The sequence below is a fragment of the Heliangelus exortis genome, chromosome 29 (assembly GCF_036169615.1).
Source record: "Heliangelus exortis chromosome 29, bHelExo1.hap1, whole genome shotgun sequence".
In the NCBI taxonomy this organism is placed as follows: domain Eukaryota; kingdom Metazoa; phylum Chordata; class Aves; order Apodiformes; family Trochilidae; genus Heliangelus; species Heliangelus exortis.
This window is the reverse complement of record NC_092450.1, coordinates 4,636,341-4,661,576: the sequence shown is the minus strand read 5'-3', so window position 1 is coordinate 4,661,576 and position 25,236 is coordinate 4,636,341. Positions and strand designations below refer to the sequence as shown.

At 58.1% G+C, this 25,236-nt stretch overlaps 2 protein-coding genes across 2 annotated transcripts in view; both read right to left on the bottom strand.

Moving 5' to 3' along the window:
- The window catches only part of SRCIN1 (SRC kinase signaling inhibitor 1), a 61,073-nt gene extending 41,326 nt beyond the window's left edge, over positions 1 to 19,747 (bottom strand). Inside the window, exon 1 of the mRNA XM_071728784.1 lies at positions 19,592 to 19,747. The gene's annotated coding sequence lies outside the window, so the exon portion shown is untranslated. The remainder of the gene's footprint in view (positions 1 to 19,591) is intronic.
- Positions 18,845 to 25,236, bottom strand: part of PCGF2 (polycomb group ring finger 2) — a 97,042-nt gene continuing 90,650 nt past the window's right edge. Inside the window, exon 11 of the mRNA XM_071728810.1 lies at positions 18,845 to 18,859. The gene's annotated coding sequence lies outside the window, so the exon portion shown is untranslated. The remainder of the gene's footprint in view (positions 18,860 to 25,236) is intronic.

The window sequence follows — 25,236 nt, the reverse complement described above, 5'->3', positions numbered from 1 at the left end:
TTGGCTTTCACAGCTCCACCACCCACCTGGGTGCCCAGAGGCCCCATCCTGGACCCCCATCCCTGCTCCCACAGGAATTGAGGGGGGCCCTTGCATTTTGGGATGACCCCAACCAGATAGGGGGGTGCTGGACCCCAGGAGCTGCAGGAGTGAGGCTGGAAGATGCTGGTTGGGTGTTCCTGAGGGGCTCAGGGATGCTCCAAAGAAGGGGTGGGGAACAGAACCCTATTTCTAAGCACACAGGTAGCACGTAGGTGGCTGGTCACAGCTCGGCTCTGCCAGCCTGGTTAGTCACAGCTAGTTAAAAATCAAAAATGCTGGAAAAATAAACGGAATATCTGCTCAGCTCCCCATCCAAAGCCTCCGAGACACAGGAGAGCACACGCACAAGCTGCAAACACAGGGCAGACCCCCCCGGGGTTCCCTGTCACCCCCCTCAGAGGCTCCATCCAGCACAGGGATGCTGCAGGGATGTGTCCCCTGTCCCCAGGGCACGAGGAGCCCGAGGTGCCCAGACCCCCTCGGAAGGGTCTCGTGGCATCAGGCCAAGGCCACTGCATCCTCCTGGGGGGCAGATGCCCCCCCTCCTGTCCCTGCACGACCCCCCCAGCCCTTCCCGCACCTCCAGGCAGAAGCTGTCCAGCCAGCAGAGGTTTAGTCAAGCAAAAGGAGGGCAGCAGAATCAGCTGCCTCCCCCCCCCTGCCAGCCAGCCCAGCTCACACCATCACCCGTGGGCTCAGAGCCCACCCTCTCGGGGCTGGGACCCTCCCCAAGGCACCGGCAGCACCACGTCCCCCTCCGTGTCCCCTCCTCCGTGTCCCCCCCCCCCGTGTCCATACCCACGGGCAGAGGAGGCAGTCGGCAGTCCCCGGGGGGCTGGGGGGGTCTCTCCTGCTCCCACAGCCTGGGCACAGCTCCGGGGGGGATGCCCAGGGGATGCTTGGCCCAGCGAGGCAGCATCGGTGACACCCGGGCGAGGGAAGAGGAAGCAGGAGACAGCTGGGAGCAGGGCGGGCTCCAAAAAAAAAAAAAAAAAAAAAAAAAATTAAAAAAAGCCCCTGATCTGTGTGACAAACACACGCATCTCCTCGCATATGTTTAAACCAACTGCAAATGGGGTTTGAACTCATCCCTTGGCATTTAAAGCAACCCTGTCAGGTTCCATCTCAGGAGATGGCCGGAGCTGCCTCAGGAATTTCGGGGAATTACAGAAAACCCCTCCCTAATTAATCAGGGGAGAGGGCTTCAGGGGGGTGGTACCGACCTTCTCAGTGCCCTGCAGGAGCCCACGCAGGGATCTGTGGGAGCCCACGCAGGGATCTGTGGGTGCTGAGCCAGGCAGAGCCCTCCCAGCCCAGCACCGACCCCTCCTCTGGGGGCCACGGAGCCGCTGCGGGGACGATCCCAGAGCTCCAGGGTCTGCGGCCACCACGGTCCTTGTCACCCCCGGGTTCCCCCCACTCCTGTCCCCCAGCTAACGGGGCCCACGGGAGGTGGGGATGGTTCCAGTGCCTGTCCCAGTTTCTCTGCCAGCGGCCATCGCATCCTCCTGGTGCTCTGCCAGTGCTCCCAGCCCCCCCTTCCCCAGCAACTTTCACCCCCCTGCCCTCTTTTATTCCTCTCTGCTCTCCGTCTCCCTTCCTCTTTTCTCTGGCTCGGGCGTTCCAGAGCTCCCCGTGGGTTTCTGGGTAAAGTTTTTTTGTTGTTTTGTTGTGGGTTTTTAAAATTTTTTTCCTCGTTTTTTATTTTTTTCCCCTCTCTTCCTCTGGAAATGTCAGCGTGCCCCCTCGACCACATCACCAGGGCTGGGAGCCAGCCACACGTAGCCAGCAGCACTGCCACCCTGCCCCTGCCCACCAGCACCGTGCCACGGGCTACCAACAGCTTGCCACGGGCTACCAACAGCTTGCCACGGGCTGCCAGTGCCACCCGTGGAACCGACCTGGAGGATGCACCTGAAACCAGAGCCCCTCTGCCACCCCCTGGCACCCAGATCCTGGCTGCACATCCCCACATTTTGGGGGGTGTTTCCATGCCCCTTCTCGTAGGGTCCTCAGGAGATGCTGACCCAGCCACGGGTACCCCAAAACTCAGCTGGACCCCAATGTAAAGCAGCCCAGCAGGAGCTGGACCCCCCCAACACAGCCCTGGGCTCTCCTGCAAGGATCCCCTTCAGGCCAGCAGCACCCAAACACCAAAATGGGATTGAACCCCCCCCAAAACCACCTGCACACAGCCTGACAGGGACCTTTGCACCCCAGAGAGCCAAGAGCTGCATTTCTGCCTGCCAGAAGTTTTAAATATCCACTGGGAATTGGGGCAGCCTCAGCATTGCTCCAGGAAACCCCATTTGCAGAGGCTGCAAAGCCCAGGAAAGGGCAGATTGGGATGGGAGCCAAAGAATGGACCTTGCTGGAAGAGAAACAGCTCAGGAGGTGGCTCCTGGAGAGCCCAGAAACCCTCCTGCCATAGATCAGGAGGCAGCTTTGGTCCCAAGTCTGCAGAAGGGGAAACTGAGGCACGGATAAAGTTGGGAGCAGGTGGCAGGGCAAGAAGAAAGAACTTGGGAGCTCTGAGCTCTTGGTTGGAGCCCATCCAGGCTCTGGAACAGCCGCAGCCGTGAGTCAGGCTGGCACAGGCAGGCAGATTTATGGCCAGGATGATCCCCCCCCAAAAAAAAATCTGGCACCTCCTGGCTGAGCACTTCTGGAGAGCACTGAGCCAGGAGGTTGGGCTGGATCCTTCATCCCACACACCACGGGGGCTCCTTCCCCCCCTTCCCACAGTCTGGGGCCAAGAGCATCTCTGCCTTGGCGGGGTTTGGGGTAAAACTTCCTGCAAAGGGCTCTGAGCCCCCATGGGAGGTGAGGAGCCCTGGGGAAGGGCAAACAGCAGGGTTGGGGTGCTTGCCCACCCCTCCCATGTGCCAGGACCCCCAGCAAAAGGGGAGATTTCCCTGTGCTCCTGCCCCATGGGGATGCTAGGGCTGAAGCTGGAGGTTTTGGGGCAGGAGGAGGGTGCAGGATCAGGGTGAGGATGCAGGATCGGGGTGAGGATGCAGGATCAGGGTGAGGATGCAGGATCGGGGTGAGGATGCAGGATCAGGGTGAGGATGCAGGATCGGGGTGAGGATGCAGGATCGGGGTGAGGATGCTCTGCTGGAAACCCAACCACTGCTGGCAGTGGGGATTAATTGTCCTGCTTGCTGATCCCTGAGACCTGGCTCCCTCCTGCTGCAGGGAGGGCCAGAGGATGGGGTGACCTTTTAATTCTGATTGCTCTGCCAACGAGGAATAAACAAACATTATTGCAGCTGATGAGCTGCTGGGAAGGACCTGCCTGCAGATCTACTGCTGCCTCTCAGCTCTCCACACATGGGCCCCACACTCCAGAGCCACCTCCCTGTCCCCCATCCCCCAGGCAGGGACCTGAGCTCCCAGAGGATGGGGACAGGAGCCCAGGGCAGCACCGAGCACCCAGGTTCACCCCAAGAGCCTTCCACCCCCCCCTTGCTGCCAGGCACCATCCCAGCATCACCTGCACCAACACCCAGGGGACAGACCCCAACAGGGGACAGTCCCCAGGAGGCTCCTGCTGTCACCATTCCCTGCATCCCAAAAAGCCCAACTGGGCTTGCTGGGGAACGGAGGCAAACGCTTGTTCCTAAATCCAAAGGTTTCCAATTCCCACTTCAGGGCTTTCCAAGGTGACGGCTGCTCCTGCAGCACGGAGCTGAGCTGGGCAAGAGCCACTTCTGCTCCCAAAAAAAAGCCAAAACAAAAAAAAAAGCCCTTTGCAAGGTGACACACGTGGCTGGGCAGAGCAGGAACAAGGCAATTCCCAGACAGGGGCTGATAAAAACATCCGAGGAAAAGGGAGGATGGGATCTGCAACACCAGACAGAGCTCTGCTCCCAGCAGCTGCCCAAGGAGCTGATTCCAGACAAAGATTCCCAATATCCTGCTCCGTGTCCCTGCTCCCATTCTGGTGGAGGCTCCTGGGATGAGCGTGGTCCCTGCTGTCCCCTCCTCACCCCCTTGCTGCCTTTCTCCCTCTCTTGGCTCCTATTTAATGCTTCAACTCTTCAGCCCCACAACCCTCAGCCCCCAGCACAAAGGAGCCCCCAGAGCACTGTGCTTGTGACCCAAACAGTGAGGCAGTCATGGGGTGGGAATACTGGGAATAAAACCCCTCCTTTTCCCCCCCAGCCCAACTGGACAGACTGGCTTTGTGTCAGGCTCCACACCCCCAGTCTATCCAGCAATATTCACACAGCCCCTGCCCTGACACTGCAGACACTGGGACCATTGTCCTCAAAGGACAAGATATCAGGGACAAAATCATCCTCCACGCCATGTCCTGGGTGCTGTGACCAGCAGGGTGAGGAGGGGGGGGGGATTGTCCCCCTCTGCTCCACTCTGGTCAGAACCTCCTGCAGTGCTGGGTCCAGTTCTGGGGTCCCCAACATAAGGACACAGAGGAGGCCCTGGAGCTGCTGGGAGGGCTGGAGCAGCTCTGGAGCCAGGGGGAGAGAGTTGGGGGTGTTCAGGCTGGAGAAGAGAAGGATCCCATGGGGAGACCTTAGAGCACCTTCCAGTGCCTGAAGGGGCTCCAGGAAAGCTGGGGAGGGACTTGGGACAAGGGCCTGGAGGGATGGGATGAGAGGTGATGGTTTTAAAGAAAGAGAGAGGAGATTCAGACTAGATAGAAGAAAGAAATTCTTTGGGGTGAGGGTGCTGAGCCCCAGGGTGCCCCCAGAAGCTGTGGCTGCCCCATCCCTGGAGGTGTTGAAGGTTTGGATGGGGCTTGGAGCCCCCTGGGCTGGGGGAGGGGTCCCTGACCATGGGTGGGACTGGATGAGCTTTAAAGATGAAAAGATTCAGACCCAAGAAGGACCCTCAGATACAGCCCCCAGTCTGCCCAGTGGAGCTGTGATGGGAGCTCAGCACCCACCCATCACCCAGCCAGGAGAGGCCACGTCAGGACATGAGCTCAGCCTCAAACCAGAGGGCTGGGTGGTGGCTCCAGGGACTGTCACTACAGGGATACAGCAGACTTCATCCCAGTCCTTGGGATGTCACAGGCAGGGAAAAGGCCCTTCCCTAGGCACAGCAGAGCAGCCCAGGGAGGCCTTTCCCATTCCAGGGGGTGGTGGTGGCTGCCAGGAGCCAGCACAGGGCAGTGCTCAGATTCAGGGGAGAAAAGGAAAAAAAATCCATTGGAGCCCTTTTGACATCACCCAGCTAAACACATTTCACAGCTGAAAGGCCAGGGAGTCTGCTTTCTTATTAAGCTCAGCCAGCTGATGGCTGATAAGTTCTTGAGTAATAAAAACTCCTTAAACCAGAGTTAAAAAAAAGAAAAAACCCAAACCCAAGAGGTGTCAAAGCAGCTCTGAAGAGGCTTCGGAAGGGAACGGAGCCGGGGGAGTGAAACCGGAGCCATGTGGCTGCAGGAAACATCTGCCCGGGCTGGCATCTCCCCCCGGGACCTGCCAAGGGGGAGCAGGTGGAGCTTTGGGGAGGATTTGGCACCGGGACCGGCCCGGTTCAGGCTCCCGGTGCCCGCCAGCCTCCCACGGGCACGGAGGGGCTGCCAGCCCAAGCTGTTCCCGCGGCAACCGTGGGGCTGGGGCTTTGCTCCCCAGCTGGTGAGGAAACCAAAATCCCCACCTGGAGAAGCGAGGATTTGTTCCCCCTTCCCCAAAAAAAAAAAAAAAAAAGAAAAAAAAGAAAGAAACCGCACAAAACGAGCGGTGCCTCCTGGCAGCCCAGCCCGGTCCCGGCTGGCACCCACAGCACCCAGCACCCAGCCGGCTGGTGGCACAGCACCAAACACTTCTGTGCTGGCAGCACTTCAGCACCCTGCTCCCTTTTTCCTCCCTTTTTGCTCCCTTTTTGCTCCCTTTTTTCACTTGCTGAGCCCAATCCTGCTCCTGGCTGCGGGGCTGGGAGCTCAGCTTGGTCCCATCCCGGGACAGGAGGTGGCATCGCATCAGCAACCCCCCCAAAAAGGTGAAACGTGAAGGAAGAGGCAGCAGGATGGAGGTTCTGATCCTCCAATGGTTTGGGCTGGAAAAGCCCTTTGAGGTCTCCAGTTCCAAGGTTTAACCCAGCACTGCCAAGGCCACCAGTAACCCACGTCCCTCAGCTCCACATCCCCACAACTTTTAGAAACTTCCAGGAATGGGGATGCCAGCACCACCCTGGGCAGCTTCTCAAGGTCCCTGGAAGGATTTTTCCATCCTAACTCTGCAGAGAGAAAGCAAAGCCCAGGGAGGTGAAATCCTCACCAAGAGCAGCACTGGGGTCGGGGGGGGGCTTCAAGCTCCCTCCTCCCAGGGCTTTAGGGGGGAGCAGATGAGGTTCATGACCCCTCAAAACCTTTTGTCTCTGCCAAAGGGGGGAAACTCAGCAGGATGGGGTCAATCAGGGTGGTTGCACCCATCCTGACCGACGCTGCTGGGCCAAACCACCCCAGGACAGCCCCAGCAAGCACCTGGCAAAGCCCAGAAGGAAGATAAATTTCATATAACAATTATTTTGCAGCAAGGGGGGGGCTCAGTGGCCCCAGGGCTGCCCAGGAGTTTTGGCAGCTCCTGGATCCGAGGCAGCACTGCATCCTTGATGCCCCCACAGGGGTCCCCATCCCCTTGGGATCACTGCTCTGGGCTCCATCCTCCTTGCAGGGTTTTCCTGGTTCCCTCTGCTGTAAATCAAAGGGCTGTTAGCTCCAGTGCCATTACCACTGCCGAAATCTGGGAACTAAATGGTATTTCCCCACTGCTCCATTTGGATTTCTGTGCTCTTTACCCATTTGTGAACGGCGGGAGGGAGCAGCTGAAGACATGGGGGTGAAATGCTTAAATTAACAATTTACAAATAGCTTAATTGAGGTCCTGGTCTCTCTCTCTTCCCGAGCAGAAGCTGCTAAATGGTTCTGAATCGTTCCTATTTAGTGGTTCTTCTGCTGTGAGTGACAAGCCCTGGACTACAATAAAAGGTTCAGTAGCTTGGCAGGGGCTGGGGCAGCCAGAACAACCAGGACAGGAACAACCATGGCCAGGAACAACCAGGACAGGAACAACCATGGCCAGGAACAACCAGAAACAGTGGCAAGAAACAAGTGGCAAGAGGGCTGCCTGGAGCCACGGGATGCTACAGCCATCCCAAGGGATTTACACAGCTGGGAATAAGGGGCTGAGGCTCAAGCATCCTGCAGGGAGCCAGCTTTGGGATGAAACCACCAGTTGAATGCATTCCCCAGGGGCAGCCTCAAGCCCTCCAGCCCCCCCCCACCCCTCCCATGAACCCCGGTGCCCCCATCCTGCCCCAAAGCTGGATCCCAGCAGGGCAGGGGAGCAGCACAGGGAGCTGGGGGGGGGAATCAGCTCTGCCTGCAGCCTCCCACTTGTTAAACCTCTCCCTGGCAGCCAAGGACACTCACGTCTGCATCAGAGCACTCAGCTCCCAGGCTAATTCTGGCACACCAGACAGTAATTACAGGGACGTCACCAGCACTGACAAGTCTGGAGCACGTCAGCTCAGCACCTCTCAGAGCTGCAGACACCTCCAGGGGGGCTGTGCCAGCTCCCAGAATTATTCTGGGGACCTCTCAGTCCTGCTCTGTCCCCCTGCACCCCAGGACTCCATCCCTTGCCAGACAGGTTTGGAATGGGAGCTCCATCACCCCCAGGGCTCCTGCACCTCCTGGCCTTGACTCCAAGATTTTGCTGGCACTGGGTGACAAAGAGACCCCTGTCCCCTGTCCCCAGGAGAAGCTGCCCATGGTCCATGGGCACACGTGCAACGAGCCAGAGCTTTCCCTGGTGTAAATGCCCCTCACTGGAGTGGATCCATCCTGATTTACACCAGGGAAGGATCCTGGAGCTGGAACAACACTGAGGGGCAAGAACCGAGAGGTCCAGACCAGGAGCATCCCATGGCTGGGAGCTCAGACAGCCCCAGGAAGGAGGAGGAGGAGGAGGAGGAGGGGGAGGCAGGCTGGCTGTTTGCTGATTTTGAAAGAGGGGAGGAAGCTACACGTGGGGGGGAGAAGCAGTAATTTTAATTAAAAGGCAAATGACTGCACTGAACATTGACTTGAAGCACAGAGATATTAAAAAGCTGTTGACTCTGAATTATTCCTCCCTGGGTTGCTTGACAGGGAAAAGCATTTAGAGAGCAGGGGCTGGTTTAGCATCCTGACTTGGCAGCCCTGGAAAGGGGAGAAGGGGAGTGGGAACTGCTGGGCAGCCCCTTCCCTATCCCAGGGGACACCAGGGACCCCTCTGCCCAAACCAGGACCCCTCATGCCCACTGCCCCTTCCCCAGGGCTGAGCACCCCCAGCACCCACGCTGCACCCTCCTGGCTCCCCTTGCTCAACCCCAGGGCTCAGCTCCACCTAATAAGTCCCTGCTGCATCCTGCTGGCTCACAAAAAGACTCAGGAAATAAAACCCAAGCTTCCACATCACCCTCAAACCCCCCTGGGCTTCCTGCAGGGTGACCCAGAGCCGGAACCTGGGATGGGATGAAAGAGCTGTGCTGATTTCTGTCCCCAAGCCGTGGGACTCGCAGTCCAAAGGCTTCCAGAAGGGGTCAAAACCACCTTTTTTTTCCCCAGGAGAGAAGCTCATTAAGCAGCCTCGTTACCCAGCAGTGGGGTGACCTTAGAGCTGCCTCTGTGTTCAGCTCAGTCAGGATGCTGGGGACTGGGGGCTCTTTCATCTTCTTCAGACTCAGACAGAAGGAGATCTGAGAGCTGAAAGCTGAGGAGCCAGACAGAGGGAAGGCAAAGGGAGCTGGGGACAGCCTGCACCCAGCTGGGGGGGTTCTCCAGCATCACCCACCTCTGACCAAGGCAGAGCTTTTCCTTTGGAAAGGTTTTTTTTCCTTTGGAAAACTCCAGCCAGGAGTTACGGGGGGGATGCTCCTGCCCAGACTTTGTGACCCCCATCATCTGGCTGAGGGCAGACTGGGTGATCAGAAGGGTCCTAAAAAGATCCTCTGAGCTCCACAAATCCTCTCCACGATTCACCCCCTCCCCTCTGCCTTCCTCTTGTCCTGCTCTTAACACCTCCAGCCAAAAACCCAAACCCCAGCCAAGCATCACCATGGTGTCACCCCTGCCAGATGCTGAGCAGGACCTGCAGCCCTCCCCACCAGCACCAGGGAGGGACCAGCCATGGATTCCCAGCCTGATTTCCCTCCCCAGGCCCTGCCTGATTCCCCAGGCTCACCCTGGGTGCAGCTCCTCTCACCTTCCAGCCCCAAAAAGCCCCCCGGTCCAGGGCAGAAGGCCACAAAAGTCCCAGATAAAGAAGCCAAAAGTGGAAGGAAAGGGGACGGTGTCCCTGCAGGGTTGCTGCACGGTGCCTGCAGCTCCCAGCCCTGGGGAATGGCCACGGGATGAGCTCTGGGGAGCTGGGGGCTTGGAGGAGATGAGGTTTGGGATTTCTGAAGGCAGGAGGTTTCCTGCTCACCTGGAGCAGGACCGAGCAGTGCTGCTCCTGCTCTTGGCATCACCTTAGCTGGAAGCTGCTGCTGGGGGTCACTCCTCAGCCTCCCCAAAAAAAAAGAAACTCTGCAACCTCTGCTGAGACCCTGGAACCATCTCTGGCAACACCAACACCCAGCCCGTTAGGGGCCAGCAGATGCCAGAGAAATGAAATCTGTTTTTCTGACAGCCCCAGCAGGGGCTGCTGCTGAACAGATTCCACCACATTTCCCCCTCTTCCAGCTCCTCTGAACCAGAGAACACTTCCAGAGCCAGCTCCTACACCAGGCACCTGCCCCTCCACCTTCCAACCCCTCTCAGCCTCCTTTGAAAGTTTTTCTCCTCCCATCCCCACCAAGAAAAAAAACTCCAAACCTCCCCAACTCCACTTGGTGGGGTGAGAGCTGATCCCTCCAGGAACACCAGGAATATCCTCCAGCTCCAACCCCTCCTTCCCCTGCAAAAAGGGTGGGAACTGATGCCTTAATCATTGATGCAAACCAGGAACCAGGCAGCAACCTCCTAAAAACACCTGGGAAAATCCGAGCTGCAGGTGCTGCCCTCACCCCCACCATCCCTGCACTGGGAGAAGGTTGGGGAAGGGGCAAACATCAAACATGAAACAAGGAGGGGGGGGAGGAGCTGCCCCCCTCCCCGTACTGACCTGGAGACTTTAAACAAAGGGAACAGAGTCCTGGCTTCTTCCCTCCTGCAATTCCATGGAGCCCTGGTTAGGGACAGGAAAGGAGGAGACTCATGAATGAAGGGGATCCAGGAGGGAGAGTTGGGAGGGGAAGAAACAAATAAATCAGAGCAAGCAAACACATCCATAAATCTGAAACAAAAGAGCAGCAGCAGAAAGCAGCTGAGAAGGAAAACCCGGGGGGGGGGGGGAGCCCGGGCTGCACCCTGCTGGGGGGCACAGAACCAGCAGCCCCCTCCTCCCCAGGGCCCCCCCATCCACATGGAGTGGGGTTTGTTCCCCTGGAAAGAGGGAAATGTCCACACAGGGGCTGGAAATAATCCCTAAAAATGCCCCAGTCTGGGGGGGTCTGGCCCAGGGGCCTCTTGCCACCCCCCCCCCCCTTACCCAAGGGTGGGATGCTTGGTGGGAAGAGGAGGAATGGCCATGGAAAAAGTGAGGGGCTACCAGATGTGGGTTTTTTTTTTTTTCCTGGCAAATGCTCAGACTGGACCTTTCTGTCAGGAGGCAGCAGCAGCTCCAAAATCCCAGCACAAAAAGCACCTTCCCAGCTCCCCCCTCTGTGGTGGGGGGCAGCCTCACACTGAGATGCTCCCTACAGACACCACGATGGCAAAAACTGAGATAAGGGGGTCTAAGGAGGGGGGGGGGCACTGCTCAGGGCTCCCCCACCCTCTGCCCCCCCAAACTCCAGACCCCCCCTGAGCATCCTGCCCTTGAGCACTGCCTGGCTCTTGGCAAAACACCCCAGAGCTCTTCTGAGCCTTGTTTTAGGGTCACATCGTGGTTTTTCTTCTCCTCCCCCTGTGCCTGGAGGTGCTGGGTGACAAGGGCAAGGGGGGGGCAGAGCTGGGAGGTGCCCACAAGGCTCCTTTTCTCCCTGCTCTGGGAGGCAGCTCAGCTCATCCATCACACTCGTGGCCGTGGGACATCTGTCCCCACCCCCCAAGCCTGGTTCTGTCCCCACTCGTGTCACTCCCTCCATCCCTGCCCCATTCAGCCATGGGGTGAGGCAGCTCAAGGGGGGCTCTGTAGGACCCTTTTTGCTGAGCAAGAAGAAGGAGGATGAGGGGAATAGGGTGAGGAAGGGCACTTTTCACCCTTGCACCCCAATAGATGCCAGAGAAGGGTTTGGTGATGCTGCTGGAGCTCTGATGTCCCACAGTCAAAATGTCCCTGGGGCTCAGCCAGGTCCCCTTGTCCCTGGTTTTGGGGTGGGTTTGCACCTCAGAGACCCCAAAATGGGGGCGGGGGGGTGTCAGCTGTGATGTGCAGCTTCCCCCCCTCCACCACGAGCATCCCCATGGCTTGGGTGCAGATTCAGAGGCTCCAGGCTGGGAAATGGATTTCATGCCCAGAGTGAGAAAAAATCATCTTGAAGGCACAATGGGAGAGAAAGAAGAACAGGGAAGAAAAGTGGAAAATCCTTCCTAAACGCTCTTTGTTCATTTGTTTTGATAATTGCAGCTCAGGCTGAATTATTTATGCCACACTTTGTAACCTGTCAGGAAATGCTCCTGAGAAACGTTGCTGCTGGTGGTGCCTGCAGCACCCACAGCCCTCAGCGAGGGACCCCAAAGGGACCCAGGGACCCCAACCCACCTAAACGTGGGCTGGAGGCAGGAGGAAACTCCCTGAGCTGGCACAAGGGTGATTCCTGCTCCCACGGGTGGATCCTTCCTGCAGGAACATCCCTGCTCCTCCTGACTGCACCCAGACCTGAGCCACCCCTTCCAACTTTTTTTTAGTGGGACTCCCAAACCAGAGGGGGATAAACCTGGCTCCTCTCACCCAACATTTTCCATGGAGATAGGATGAGCTCTCGGACTTCATGCTCAGGATTTTCTTGGAAAAGGTCAGGGGGGGTTCCTGCTGAGCTGGGCCCCTGCTCCTGGTTTCTGTCTCCTCCTCACCCAGTGTCACCTTGGGCCAAGAACTCACCCTAGGAGCACCTTGGCTTCCCCAAGTGTGGGAGGGAGATAACAGAACCTTGCTTTGCTGAGGAGCTGGGTCTGGCACCTGAAAAGAGTGAATTATTTATGATCCGGGGAGCAGCAGAACCTCCCTGCAGTTCTTCAAGCTCAGGGACAGCTAAAAAATTCACTCCAGGTCCTGCCACAGCCTGGGGATGGAGAACTTGGCACAAAGCCACCCTACCCCAAGCCACCCAAATATCTCCCTTGGTTCCCTGAGGCTCCCCAGGCTCAGTTTCTGCCCCTGGGTGCAAACCTTGGGGCAGCAGCACAAGTCCCTGCCCTGTGTCCCCCTCGTGCCTGCAGAAGATGCTGTTTGACACCAGGGAACCCGGGCAGCTCCCATGGGAACATCCAAACAGAGGCAGGGATGGAGCCAGGAGCCCTGGTGGAGCAGCCTGGCCCAGTCCTGGCCTTTCCCTGGGGCAGGAGCAATTTTCTGCAGGGGAGGAAGAGGAGGAGGGCAGGGAGAAAAGTAGGGAAGATGCCATCAGTGTCCCCGAGAGTCCCTTAGAGGCTTTGCTTCTCATGCAGTGCAGCAGATGAGGAAGGACTGAAAAATCCCCAGCTCTCCTCTCTTTGAGTCCTTCCACCACAGGGAGAGTTGAAAGGAAGGTGAGAAAAAGGAGGAGGAGAGGAGGAGGGAGAAAAAGAGTGGGTAGGGGGGGAAGGAGATGCTGCCAGTCCTCTTTGCTCAGCTGAACCCTGCCAGTCAGGTCCCCTTTGAGGGGACAAGGACTCCCTGGGCACCTCCTGTGCTCCCCCAGGGCTTGGTGGCTCCGTGTGCCAGGGCAGAGGATGCTCCAAGCACCCATGCCCAGAGCACACCCACCCACACCTCAGCAGCACCAAAAAACCCCAAGACCCCCCCGTGCCCGAGCTGCCTGGGATCCCCCGAGTGCTCCCAGAAACATCTGGAAGAGGCAGGAAAGGCAAAGGGCCCCACATGCCCCTGGCCAGGAGCCTTCGGCCTCCTCACCACCACCATCATCATCATCATCATCCCCTGCACCCAGAGGGTGGTGGCAGGGGCTGGCACGGGGAGGTGATGTGGCAGGGCTGGCAAGGTGCCAGCACTCCCCGTTTGGTCTGGGCAATGTGTTTTTAATGAGCCATATAATGTTTTTCAAATGCTGCTGGATTCATTAATCCTCCCGAAACGAGGCAGAATCTGCAGCCCGCAGGGGGCTGCCTGTTGCACGCCAGGAGCTGCCTCTGCTCTGCTGCTTGCTGGTCCCAGTGAGCCCACTGGGATGTCCCCCCCATAACCCTGTCCCTAATTCTGCAAAGGACCAGGCACGGGGTTATCCAGACGGGTCAGGGGGATGGGGACCAGAGCACTGCAGCTCCCGCTGTGTCCCCTCCCTCCTTGAGGCCCCTGGGTGACATCCCCTGATCCCAGATGGATCTGGCAGCCCCGGAGCTCCTCCTAACCCCCCCACGCACCCACTGCCCCTCGCAGACCTGGGCTGGTGGTCCCCAGGGCTACTGGTCCCCAGGGCTGCCAGGCACTGCGGGTCCCTCCCGAGCAAAGATCTTCCCCAGGGGTAAAAATTGTCTGGGATGTAAGGAATTCTCTGGGAGGCAAAAATAATCAAAAAGAGCCCCACAACAGCAAGGAGGAGGTCGGGCCACCCAAACCCACCCTGCCCTCCCCTCCTCTCTCCCCAAAGCATCCGGCTCAGGAGCTGCCAGGACCCCGCTCCGCCCTTCCCGGCCCTTCCCAGAGCCGGAGCGATGTGGGACAGACTCATCCATCCCTGGGATGTGGCAGAGGAGCAGCCCCTGGGCTGGCTCTGGCAGTCACAGCACAGGGGATGCTGATGCCAGGAAAGGGCAGGAGGTGGCCCCAGCGGGTCCGGTGCCCCCATCCCTGCTGCTTCCCCCAGCTCTTAAATTGCAGGAGGGAGGTGCTGGATTTTTCCATGCATGAAGATCCAAAGTGACACTTTTTTTTTTTTCCCCCCTCACTCTTCTGGTTCATTACCATAAAAACCACTGAGCCAAATAAAAAAAAAACCCAAACCCTGAGTGCCGTGCCAGCATCCTTCCCAAGCACAGGGGAGAGGAGAGGTTCTGCCTCCCCGGCTCTGCCCTTGCCAAGCTCCGCGGCAGCCGCAGAGGGAGCTCAGCTGCCGGGTGGTTCTTTCACACCTTTTCCCTTTGCCACTCAGCTCCGAGCTGAGCCCTGGCAGATGGAAGGGATTTGGAGCCCCATTCCAGCCCTCGGAGCCGGCAGCGAGGGAGAGGATGCTGGGGAAGAGCAGAGTGAGACAAACCCCCTGCCCAGCCCAGATGTTGGGCAGCTGGAGCTGGGATTCCTCACTAAGGCAACCTGGACTCCAAAGGAGACGAAAATCTGGGGTCCCTGGAGCACTGGGGGTCACCCAGGAGTCACCCAGGAGTTGGGGAGGCTGTGCCATGAGGCTGGGAGCAGCCCTGCAAGGATGCCCCTGCTTTATGCACACCAATTCCATAGGAATTTGGCTTCCAAAAAAATGCCAAAGCTTTAGGAACAGCGTGGTCTCCAGCTGGAGATCCATGTCCAAGCAAATCCCTGAGCCCTGGCAGCCTCGGGCACTGCAGCCCCCAGGGCCAGGTCCCTGTGCAGCCCTTTCCTCCTCCAGCATTGGATTCACCTCTGCATTTCCATCCCTTTCCCCATCCTGCACCCCAGGGCTTGGAAAGGATCAGGGAACCCTCCCCTGGGTGATGCATCCCCCCCAAAACCCCATCCCAGTGCTCCAGCCCCCCCTCCCACAGCAGGTTTCCCCCCCCCCCCAGTGCTCACCTGGCTGCAGGATCCCTCCTGGCTCCCTCCTTCCCCATTTGGTCCCATTTCAGCTCCAAATACCCCATTAAAAAAAAAAAAAAAAAAAAAAAGCAAACCACCAAACCAGACCAGCTGCCACGTCCTGCTTTCCAAACCATCCCTCTAGGGTCGAGACTACAGGGTGGGGAATCACAGCATCCCCCCCCCAGCACCCCCATCCCTGCCTCCCACTGGTGATGGAGCCAATGGACAAAAGCCACTGGCCAGGATTTGGCACCCATAAGCCCAGGGTGCTCACCAGGAGCACTTTGGGAGTGGGAAATGGGGGAGATTCTGGCAGGGCAGAGGCCAAGGGCTCTTCCCCATCATCAGGGTTGCAAGAACCCCCCCAGGGCCCCATGGAGCTCTGTGGGGCTGGGGGCTGACCCAGGGAGCTGCAGCTCAAGGATGCTGGGGATGGTTGCAGGACAGGAGCCATAAATCTGAGCAATTCCTGAAACGTGGAGGCTTTTAAGAGGCTGTAACTAAAATATATAAACTGGAGGTGGAGGAGACCCAGACCCAGCTCCAGCCACCTCCACCCCTGGCCTGGCCTCTGTCCCAGGTCCCTTTCCCAGGTCTGAGCAGCACGGGGTGACCTGAGGAAGGAGGATCCAGGACTGGGAGTGGAAGAGAAGCTGCTCTTTGCTTCTCCTTTCCCAGTTCAGCTGGAACACTGGTTCCCAGTTTGGGGCTGGAGCACAGATGCTCCATTTCCCAGCCCTGAGCTCTCAGCTGTGTTAGGAGCCCGAATGCATCATCTCCCTTCTCTCTCCTCCCTTTGCAATCAGAACATTTCAGCAGAGGGGGGGGGAAAAACAAACAACCCATAAGTGTTTCTCCCCCCCTTCCATCTTCCTCCCACCCCCACCCAGCCCTCTCCATCAGTCCTTCTGTTGGAGAGGAATTTTTTTTAAAAAAAAAAAAAAAGCAAATTCTTCATTTGCATTTATTCTGAAAGTGGAAACCATACAGGGGGAGGGAAAAAAACCTAAAAACAGCTGACAGCAAAGTTTTATTATCCCCATTGGGCGGCGAGGAGCAAATCAGTAATTTTTTTTTTACCAAGCATTTAAAGCTCCTTTGCTGAGTGGCTCTTTGAGCCTGGGTGCACCTGCAGCCTGCACAGCCCGGGGGGGTGAGGAGCCCCACGGGTGGGAGGAAGATGCTGAGGACCAGCACGTTCTCTCCCATTTTGAGCTGCAGGTCCTTGGGGAGATGAGTTGGGACCTCCCCAGCTCCACACAAATCTCTGTGCCTGCTGCAGATGGAGCCTGGATGGGGGCTGAGACCCCCCCCCAAAAAAAACCTCCCCAGGTGATGCCAAGAGGAATCCCAGATGCCTTTGGAATCCCAAAATTCAGCAAAACTTGACCAAAAGGCCTCTCCAAGTGCCCCCTGGGGACCTCAGCCCAGGCCTCTCTCACCTCACTCACCCCAGGGGGGTTTAATAATAATAAGTTACAAAATTTTAATTTATGTGCAATGACCTTGGAAATAAAATATTAAGATTCCAGGGAGACCTTAGAGCACCTTCCAGTGCCTGAAGGGGCTCCAGGAAAGCTGGGGAGGGACTTTGGGCCTGGAGGGATGGGATGAGGGGTGGTGGCTTTAAACTGGGAGAAGGGGAGATTGAGATGAGAAAATAGGAAGAAATTCTTTGGGGTGAGGGTGCTGAGCCCCCGGTTGCCCCCAGAAGCTGTGGCTGCCCCATCCCTGGCAGTGTCCAAGGTTGGATGGGGCTTGGAGCCCCCTGGGCTGTGGGAGGTGTCCCTGCCCATGGGTGGGGTGGCACTGGGTGGGATTTAAAGTCCCTCCCCACCCAAAACCATTCCGTGATTTTATATTTCACACCAGGAGCCTTCCCAGGCTTCCAGCACCCTGAGGACCCCCGTGCCCATTCCCCTCTTCTTCTGATCCCAAAAGGGACCAGCCCTGTGCCCCCCAGCCCGGGCCCTAAACTCTGCATCCTGGGGATGCTCCCTGCCACGCTCCACTCGTGTCACTGCTCCCACGTGTCCCTGTGTGCCTGGCACGTCCCTGGGGGGCAGCTTGGGATCGATGGGTGGCAACAAGAGGAATCAATTCCTCTAATTAAACCCCGAGCTGCTGGGCAGGGCCCCCTCCCACCCTACTCCTCCCTGCAGAGGGGTTTTTCAGCCCCACAGCAGCAGCCCCGGGGGGATTTCTGTTCCAAGGCAGCACCCAAAGCCCCCACTGCTCCCCCAGCAAGGCTTCAGTATGGGGAATTTCTTGGGAAAAGCAAGGAGAGGCCAGCACGGGTGGGTGTTTCCCACCAGGCTGGGCCTTTGCTGCGAGGCTGATGCTGGGAACACCAAGGGAAGAGGAGGGAGAGGGGAGGAAGGCGATGAGGGGGATACAGGGATGTGCTCTGGGCTGGGCTCAGACCCCCCTGTGCAGCACAGAGGTGCCTTTATTCCCTTTTCCTAAAGGGAAAAAACCACGTTTGTGGGGAGCTGTGGAGCTTTCCTGCGTGGGGAACCGGGGCTGAGCCTAGAGCCCCCCCCCCACTCCCACAGACACCTCCCAGTCCAGCGCAATGGCCACACCAGTGCTCGGAATCACTCCTCCCAAAACAGAGCCACCCCACACCCTCTCCCTTCCCAGATCACCTCCCCAGGTGTAGGATGAGCATCTCCCACCCTCACCTCCCCCCCCCCCGAGCAGGATATTCCAGAAAAACCAAACAGGGCGAGCATCCCACCCTGCCGAGAGGGGAGGGGAGGGAAGGGGGCGACTCCTGCCAAAGACCAAAGCTCCCTTTACACAAAGCCCCCCGCCCTTTGCCAACCTGGGGGGCCCCACTCACTGCCCCCCACCCTCCTGGCCCCCCCGGGGGGGATGGGGATTGTAGCCCCAGGGAACGAGGCAGAAGGAGCACGGAGCCATTTCCACAGGCGGGTGAATGCCGGCGGCTCCCGGGGGGGTGGGGGAGAGGCTGTTGGGCACTAATTAGCACCTCGTTATGAAGGTGCTAAGAAGGGAGAGGCGCCGCTGGGGCTGAAGAGATCGCAGGGCTCTGATGGGGGCATTGCCCTGACCCCCCCCGGGGTGCATTTGTCCCCTGAGGAGCAGCCCCCACCCCAGCAGCAGTGTCAGAGCCCCCAGGAGGCAGGTGCTGGCAGAGCTGGAGCAAGTTTGGGGGCCCTTGGTCTGACCCCAAAGGGTTGAATTCGTTTGCCCCACGTCCAGGGAGGGGACACCCCCCCCACCTGCCTGTACCAGGACCCCTCAGTGCGAAGTGGGTGGGTGTGACCCCCCCGTGACTGCTCAGAGCCCCCTCAAGGAGATGCCGGGCACATACCCGGGGCCGACCCCAACCCAAAACAACTTCCCTGAGAGTTGGGGGGTGCGGGGACAAAGCATCAGCATCCCCCAGCTCCCCCCCCCCACCACAGCCAGGGCGAAAACGGCGAGAACAAAGAGGGGAGAGGCCGTGGGGGGAGGGTGGGCGCTCCCCGCGGCGCGGGCGGACAAAGGGCCCCCCACCCATGGGCGTTACAGCCCTGGCATTGTCCCTGTCACCCAGCGGGGGGGTGGCAGGGGGCAGGGCAGCGCTGGTGGCCACAGCACATCGTACACACCCACCCCTCACACCCAGCCCCGATGCTGCGGGGGGTGCAGAGCAGACCCCCCCATTCCGCTCCTTCACACCCCCCCGAGCAGGCGGGGGGCACCCGGCCGTGGCACGGGGAGGCCGAGCAGCCTTTGGAGTTATTTTTAAGTTTCCTCCTCCGTCGCCTCCCTCCCCCTCCACGCCCAAGCCCAGCCCGGGATGCGCCAGATTTTTGATTCCTCCTCCTGCGCGGATGCTGAAAATCCCTCGCGAGGGGCGACCCGCAGCCCCACGGCTGCTCCTGCCCTTTGTGTCTCGGTAGCGAGAGGGGCGGAGGGGGTGGGATGAGAAAAAGGGGGAGAGCAGGTAGGAGAGCAGCCTGCAGCCTCCTCCTCCTCCTCACCCAGCTGCCTCCCAGAGAAAGCAAATCCAGAGCCCGGCAGCCCCCAGCCCGGCTCGGTCAGCAAAACATCGTGTTTAATGCCCAAGGCTGCAAACAAGGGAGCTGGAACAGCCACAGCCACAACACCGGATTTCTTCGAGCAACCCCGCCGAGCCCCCGCCCCCCGGCACCCATCGCTCCGGCTCCCCACGCGTGTTTCTAGGACAGCGGCTTTCCGGCTACTTTATATTTATCCCTTGGAGCAAAGCGGCTCCCACACCAAACAAGCCCCAGAAGCTGCATCCCCCCCAGCACCGGCTCAGCATCCCCCCCCCCCAAACCCTTCCCTGTGCCGGGGTGGGTGGGGGGCACACCCAGCATCCCCCCCCCCCTTCTCCAGAGCACCACAACCTCCTCTTCCCGGGTGTCAATTCCCAGGCAGCAAACTCCAGCACGGGGAGCAGCGATTTTTTATTATTATTATTATTATTATTTATTTTTTATCCCCACCCCACCCCCCGGGCATCAGCACCACTGCCCCGGCGGCATGGAGGGAGAGGGAGGGAGGGAGGAAGGGGAAACAAACAAAAAAAAAAATCCAAACCAACCAAAAAACCAAAAACCACACAAATAAAAAAAAAATACCTGCTACTTAAGAATGGATGCACATAGTGAGAGTGACATGCCTTGAGAGGGTGTATTCCCCATTTCTGCTCCGCTTTCCTTCCCTTTCCTTTCTCTCCGCGAGGGGCTCAGGCCCAACCAACCATGGGAGACAGAGCCAGGAGTGCGAGCGAGCGGGCGGGAGCGCGCCCGGGCTGCGTGTGCGCGCCCGGGAGCGCGCAGCTCGGCGAGGTACAAAGGAACAAATGGGAAAAACACATTAGCTCATGATAGATTAATGTGCGGGGAGACGGCTCCCCCTCTCCGCTCCCTCTTAAAGGCCCCGATGTGTTTATTCGGGGAGAGATGTCCCCCCCCCTGCCCCCATGCCGGGGGTGACACCGGGTTGTCACCCTCTGCCAGCACCTCCCGATGGGGTTAGAGGGAGCCGGAGCAGAGGGGATGCTGCGGGGTGGCAGGAGGAGCCTTCCCAAGGTGTTACCCAGCTGGAGAGGGGACAGCAGAGCCACATTTGTACCTCCCGTGGGAGAGGGGCGGGGGGTGGCACCCGCGGGCAGGGCTGCTGCTTCTGCTGGAAAAGGTGAGTCCGGGGAAACGAAGGGGAAAAAGGTGGTGGAAATGCTGCCAGCAGCTCCGGGGCCTCACGGCTTGTCCGGGATTTGCCGACCCCAAATTCCCACCCCGGCTGCCTCGGCAGCAAAGCTCCGGTGACACCGGGGCACCTGTGACACCGGGGCTCAGCCCGCCTGGCAGTGCCACCACCCCGTGGGGACCCACTGCGGCTCTGGGCACTCGCGTGTGTGTGACAGGAACCCCCAAGCTCCCCACCGACACCTCCCTGCCCAAAGGAACCAACCTGGGGGAGAAAATTAAAAATCAACAAGCGGACGTTCGGTTCCCTACGATTTCCCCGGAGGGCTGGGCAGCCTTTCCCCCTTTTCCTTCCCACCTATTCCCACGGGATGGGGGCCGCAGAGCTGCCAGCATTTCCTCAGCTTGGGGACAGGGAGGTGGGGGAGATGCCAGCCCCCTTGTCCCCCCCCCCCAGCACTGCATTAGCAGCAGAGCTGCTGCCCAGGGCGGGGGAAGGCAGCAACGCTGCCTCCATTAGAGAACATCCAGGGGGCAAAAGGCTTTTCCAGAGCCAGCCAAGTGCATCTTGATGGGGCTGACACGGTCCTGACAGCAGCACGGGCCCCGGCACGCACAGCCAGGGGGTGGGGGACATCCCAAGGCTGGCACGGGATGTGTGTGTGACACTGCAACGTGTCTGGCCCTGCTCAGTGGTGGGGCCCCGTGGGCTTGAACCGTGATCCCAGGCACCTCCAGCATCTGATAATGCACCCCAGCACCTGATAATGCACCCCAGTATCTGATAATGCACCCCAGCATCTCATGGTGCACCCCAGTATCTCATGGTGCACCCCAGCACCTGATAATGCACCCCAGCATCTGATAATGCACCCCAGCATCTGGTGATGCACCCCAGCATCACCTCGCACCCCTGCAGCTGCATCTTGCTGAGGAAGGAGAGAGGGAAAAAGGGAGCTCTGGCTGCTGGGGACAAAAAGGGGGAACGAGATAGAGGGGGGGAAAAAAAAATATGAATGAAAAATGGAAATGGAAAGAGCTGCTGTTAGACCTGGGAGCATTTTGGAGGTGGAATAAGAGGTGAAGTATTTATACCGTGGAGTGAACTCCTCCAGTCTGTGTCTCGCTGGTGGGCAGATTGGAGGAGTTTAAGTTCCCCCTGGCATGAAAAGTCTCCCGTTTAATACCAAATCCTGATCTGCTGCTCTCTGAGAGTTGCCACCAAGAAACTCTGAACCATCACTTGCTGGACAGGGACACAACTGCCCCCCGGTGACATCCAGCACCCTGGCACCTCCCAAACCAAGGGGGACAACAAGTGTGGGACAGGCCCTGCCCTCCCCACGGGCTCTGGGATCCCCCAGAGCATCCCCCAAACCCAGGGGGATGTGGAGTTAATTCGTGTGGAGCACCAGGTGGGAAATTCAAGGACAGAGGCACAAACTCAGAGCCACCAAGGAGCGGCCAGGAAGGTCCCAGAGAACCCAATGGTGCTGGGGCAGCTTCCCCACAGCCCCTGCAGAGCCCAACACGTTTGGTACCGGCAAAACCCGGTCCTGGCAGGGGGGTGGTGCTGGGTCACAGCTCCTGTCCTGCCCAGACACGGGGGTTTGATCACAGCAGATCCAAGCCAGGCAGTGAAACGTCTCTAAATGAGCTGAAACAGGGTCTAATGGGCAGATCTATTTTCTAACAAGTTACATATTCCCCTCAGAGCTCCAGCCATCTCAAAAACACATTAAGGAGAAATATTTGAAAGCTGAAACATATTAAATAAGCACTTCATCCTCATCAGCGGAGAGGTTACAGACCTTTGCTGGTCTCCTTCCAATAACCTTGCATGTAAAATACCAGCAGGCAAGCTCCTGGCTCCAAAAAAAAAAAACCCATTAAAAACACGTGTGGAAGAGGCTGGTCCTGGGGACACGGGGGTGACACAAGGCTGGGCTGACACCCCCTCCCCAAGCACCTTCACGGGGGGTGGCAGGACAGGACAAGACAGGACAGGGCAGTCATGGCCCTGGGGGACAACCAGGCAGCTCTGCCTGAAATCATGGGAGTGACCTGAAAACACCCAAGGTTTCTTGGAAGAATGCAGAGAAGAGCCCGAGTTTATTTATTTTCTGTTTTCTGAGGCTTTGGGAGAGGGGAAGGAAAGGAGAGGGAAGGTCCTGCAGCCACAAGAGAGGGATTTAATTTGGAAAGGGAAGCAGACACCGTGTGTAACCACACCACGGGGGTGCCAGCTCTTCAGGAGAGCCAAGAACTCTGATCCCTGTGGGATCCCACAGGGGGCTGGCTCAGGGCCCCCCAAAACACCCCCAACACCATCCCCCCGCAGGGCCCTGCAGCCTTTTTCCTTCCCAATGGAAGGAGAGGGGCAAATAAAGAGGATCCCAAACCTTCTTCCATTTTTCCCTCCCTTTCCTGACCCCCCCAGCCCTACAGATGGGGCTGGAGGTCCCTTTGCCACTGGCACTGGATGGGAGGGAACACGAAAGCTGAGCCTCGGCTCTTAATTATTTATCATACATTTCTTTTTTGGTCTGACTTGTCCTAAAAAGTCCTTTGAAGTACCCGCCACAGGATGAGATTTGGCTGCTCCATGCCTGGAATTATCTGAGCCATCCTCACCCTCTCTCCTCTGCTGGGCAGCTCCAGCACACACTGCAATGCTTTGAGCTCCTGTCACCCTGCAAAGGGACAGAAATGCCACCCAGGGATGAGTGGGGCTCAGCACCACGGCCCTGAAGAGCTCTGAAGAGCCCCCAAAGTTTAACACCATGGGGCTAACAAGATTAACCCTGCAAGATTCCTCCTCTAGGTCTCAGCAAGCTCCCCCAACTCTGAGTTCCTAAATCTCTGCAGCCCCTAAAAAGGTTTTTTTTTTTCTTATTTTTCAGTCTGACTCTGTCACCCACCTCCCTGTGGAATCACCCCCCCATTAACAGGCTGCTTCACAGCAGGCAGTGCCAAACCTTCCCCTCCCAGCACAGCTGCAAAAAGGAAGAATAAAACCTTGAACCCACTCTTGTCTGTGCCCTTAAAACCCCCCCAGCTCCACCCAAGGGGAGGAACCCAGCACCTGGCAGAGGCTGGAAATGGGAGCCTTGATTTGAGCATCACTTGAGCATCCTGAGCACCCTGGGGGGGGTGGGTGTGTGTGCCCTGCTGATGTCCCCACACCCATCGCGGCTCTTGATGCTGCTCAGCCCAAAAAAAAAAAAACCCAAAAACCCCCGCAGCTGTGACCAGGGAGACGTTCAGGCTCCTCACGTACAGATTTTGGTGGGTGGAATCCTGTCCATCTCCTGTGCAATCCCAAAAGCGGGAAGGGGAGGGAGGGAGGGGGAAGCAGCCAAAGGAATCGGAGATGTCTGAGCTCAGCGCTGCCCCCCAGCACCGTCCCCCTCTCCTCACCGCTTCTCCTGGGAGACTTCGGAGCAAAACCTGAGCAGCTGAAGTGCCAGAGCCTTCTTTGCTCGTATTTTTACCAGGGTTTCAGCCGGAGCCATCCCACACACATCTGTCCCCCTGGGCTCGGGCGTTCGCTGCCCGCACAGCCCCGCGGTTCCCTTTCTACCGCACCCACTCACGCACCAGCCCTCCCACCTTTCCCCTTCCCACCCCCTCCTTCCAAAATCCACCTGGAAAGCTTAAGCGAGCCTTTTGGTTCCCTCCAAACAGCATTTGCAAATCCACCATCCTCCTTTTCCTCCTAAAAAAAAAAAAAAACAAACCCTCTCCACAGGATCCCTCCTGTTCCACCCAGACTTCCCACTCCTGAGCAGCCCCACTGTGGGCAAAGAACATCAAACCCCACCTGTAACACTCCAGCCTCTAAATAAAGTCTGGGTTATTCCTCTCCCAAATGTAAATGTATTTTTCTCAAATGGGAACATTCTCAGAGCTTGAGAAAAGCTTTGCCAGATCCCCCTGATGGGTCTCGGAGTCCGTGTTCTGCCCCAGCCCATGGAAATCTCTTCTGGAACACTCCAGAAAGGAGCTGGACAAGTAAGAGATGATCTCTAGAAGAGGGGAAATATTGGAGAATGCAAATAAATTCCCTAGCACGAATGCATCCAAGTGTGAGGAGCTGGATCCTCCAATTCATGGTGACTGGCGAGGGTTTAATGACAGTAAAAAAATATATATATTGGTGGATGTTTATAAGCAAAACCACCCCCAGAAAATAGATCTTTTTGTCTCAGAAAGGGACTCTCTGCTGTGTCCATGCCCATCCCCACCTGGAGCACGTGAAGAAGCTGATGGGCCCCCTGGGAGCCATCAGAAATTCAAATATTGACCAAGAAAAAGTCAAATTTTTGCTCAGGGAGTTTGACCACTCCCCCTCAGCTTGTTTCTTAGGACAGGAAAAAAGATTTCACCCTCTCGATGTGGAAACCCAAACCCTGAGGTCTGAGCCCACCCTGCAGGGCTGGGGGTGTCATTATCCCAGTTGGGTGCCTGAATCCAGAGGGACTGAATTCCCAGCCCTGTCTCACCAGTAAAACCAGCTAAACCACTGGGAGCTGGGGCTGGGGGGGTGGAGGGGACCCTGTGTGACACATGCTGGGGGGGGATGCTGGTGGCAGAGGGCAGGAAGGCTCCAGCAGCAGCTCCACGGCTCTGCCATTCTCCACTGCTTTCCTCTGGGCATCGGGAAGAGGGAAAATCTCCATGGCAACCGAGGACAGATGTGACCATGCCTGGGAATGCTGCTCCAGAGCAGGATTTGGGGCTGGACCAGGCACCCAGACAGGCTGCAACCCACCCCTGATGCAACCCAGCACCCAAATCTGACAGCAGGGAACCTGGGCAAGGTCCCAGAGGGGAATTGGGGCTGGATTCCCACTTCTCATCCCAATCTAGGTCTTTCCAGCTCAGCCAAGGTGCTGGGGCTGCCCTCTCCCAGTGGGTTTGCCAGGCAGGCTGGGAGGAGGAGGAGGAGGAAGATGGGATGGGCTGTGAATTACTCTGGGTTTTTGGAGGTTGAGGGCAGGTTCCTGGGCTACTATGAAGGAGGAGGCTCCATCTTTCATCAGCCAGCAGCCAGGTTTCTGTCCCCAAGAGCT